Source organism: Penaeus japonicus, unplaced genomic scaffold (assembly GCF_977035675.1).
Source record: "Penaeus japonicus unplaced genomic scaffold, GWHDUDI00000001_assembly GWHDUDI00000008, whole genome shotgun sequence".
Taxonomy (NCBI): domain Eukaryota; kingdom Metazoa; phylum Arthropoda; class Malacostraca; order Decapoda; family Penaeidae; genus Penaeus; species Penaeus japonicus.
The window spans coordinates 24,416,218-24,418,717 of record NW_028234410.1 but is presented as its reverse complement, the minus strand read 5'-3'; positions in this window follow the sequence as shown (position 1 = coordinate 24,418,717).

The window sequence follows — 2,500 nt, the reverse complement described above, 5'->3', positions numbered from 1 at the left end:
CACAGCGATCGATTCCGAGCTCGTGCTGGTTGACTGTCAACATCTAATTTCTTCTCTCATTACGCTCTTTCCTCATTTCGTCCCTCCGTCGTCCCTTCTGCCAAGCATCCGTATCCCTCTCCTCTTTCCCTCTTCCCTTCACCCTTTCCCTATTTCCCTCACCCTTTCCTTATGACCTGTCTCATTCCCATCTCCCGCCCCCTCCTTCAACGTTCTTTTACCTCTCTCCTCACTCTCCTTCACACCCCTTTCCTTCTCCTTCACCGGTCCTTCCTTCTCCATTCTCCTTCCTTTACCCCATTCCACTCACCTTCCTTCACCCCCCCCCCCACACTGCCTCCCATACCCCCTCCGATACCCCCTCCGATACCCCCTCCGCAACTTCTTCTATCTCTCTCCTTTACCCGCACCCCGCCCACTCTCCTTCAACACCCCCTCCCCCATCATTCCCCTCCCCCTCACCTTCCTTTACCCCTTCCAGACCCAACACGAGAAACGTTAATTACATTGCTTGTTAGACCCAACCGTGACCGCAGGAGAACAGTGTCACTTCGCTTGTTATTAGATTCCTCGAGATGCGGTGGAGGGAATTGGAGGGGGAAGGAATAAAAAACGGGGAGAAGAGCGGGCGAAAGGAGGAGAGGGAGAAGAGGAGGAGCGGGAGGACCCCCCCGGATCTCCCCCCCAGGACGGGGCGGGGGCGGCGTGAGGGGAGAGAGGGGAAGAGGAGGGCGAGATGAGACAAGAGGCGGAGGGGAAGAGAGAGGATCGGGGGAAGGAGAGCGGATGGAGAGGAGAGGAGAGCGGCGAGGAGAGAGTAGAGGAGGGAGAGGCTGGGAGGAAGGGAAGGGAGAGGGGGGGAAATAAGGAGAAAGGCGAAACAGGGAGAGGCTGGGAGGAAGGGAAGGGAGAGAGGGGAAAATAAGGAGAAAGGCGAAACGGGGAGAGGGTGGGAGGAAGGAAGGAGAAAGGGGGAGAGGGTGGGATGAAGGGAGGGGAAAGAAGGAAAAAGTGGAAAATGGAGAGGGTGGAAGAAAGGGAAAGGGAAGGGGGAAAGGTCGGGAGGAAACGAAGGGGAAAGCGGGAGGGAAGAAGGGGAGTTTTTACATATAGAGGGAGAGAGAGAACAGTGTTTTGGATGGAGTACGAAGAGTATTTTCAGAAAGGGGGAAAGGGAGAGGGGAGTGATTTCAGTTAATTGTAGTCATAATCAAAGATGGGTCTGGGAGACGAAGAAACGTCTCGATGGTTTTGGGGGAAGGGGAAGCAGAGAGAGAGGGGAAGGGAAGTGGGGAGAGAGGGGAAGGAAAGTGGGGAGAGAGGGGAAGGAAAGTGGGGAGAGAGGGGAAGGGAAGTGGGGAGAGAGGGGAAGGGAAGTGGGGAGAGAGGGGAAGGGAAGTGGGGAGAGAGGGGAAGGAAAGTGGGGAGAGAGGGGAAGGGAAGTGGGGAGAGAGGGGAAGGAAAGTGGGGAGAGAGGGGAAGGGAAGTGGGGAGAGAGGGGAAGGGAAGTGGGGAGAGAGGGGAAGGAAAGTGGGGAGAGAGGGGAAGGGAAGTGGGGAGAGAGGGGAAGGGAAGTGGGGAGAGAGGGGAAGGGAAGGGGGGGGAGAGGGGAAGGGAAGGGGGGAGAGAGGGGAAGGGGAGGGAGAGAGAGGGGAAGGGAATAATATGAGGGAGAGCGGGATCCGCGAGGGGAAGGGAAAGTTGGGGAGAGAGGGGAAAGTAAATGGCCAGAAGGAGAGGGGAAGGGAAGTCGCGGGGAGAGAGGGAGAGGAAATGGCGAGACAGAGAGGGGAAGGGAAGTGGGAGAGAGAGGTGGAAGGGAAGTTGGGGAGAGGAGAGGGGAAGGAAGTGGGGAAGGGAAGTGGGGAGAGAGGGGAAGGGAAGTGGGGAGAGAGGGGAAGGAAAGTGGGGAGAGAGGGGAAGGGAAGTGGGGAGAGAGGGGAAGGGAAGTGGGGAGAGAGGGGAAGGGAAGTGGGGAGAGAGGGGAAGGGAAGTGGGGAGAGGGGGGAGGGAAGGGGGCCAGGTGGGGATGAGAGGGGAAGGGGAAGTGGGTGGGAGAGGGGGAAGGGAAGTGGGAGAGAGGGAAGGAAGTGGGGAAGGGAGAGAGGGGAGAGGGGAAGGGAAGTGGGGAGAGAGGGGAAGGGAAGTGGGGAGAGAGGGGAAGGGGAAGTGGGGAGAGAGGGGAAAGGAAATGGAGAGAGAGGGGAAGGGAAGTGGGGAGAGAGGGGAAGGGAAGTGGGGAGAGAGGGGAAGGGAAGTGGGGAGAGAGGGGAAGGGAAGTGGGGAGAGAGGGGAAGGGAAGTGGGGAGAGAGGGGAAGGGAAGTGGGGAGAGAGGGGGAGGGAAGTGGGGAGAGAGGGGGAGGGAAGTGGGGAGAGAGGGGAAGGGGAAAGTGGGTGGAGAGAGGGGAAGGGAAGAGGGGGAGTATTGAGAGAGAGGGGAAGGGAGAGTGAGGGAGAGAGGGGAAGGGAAGTGGGGAGAGAGGGTATAAGGACGTGGGG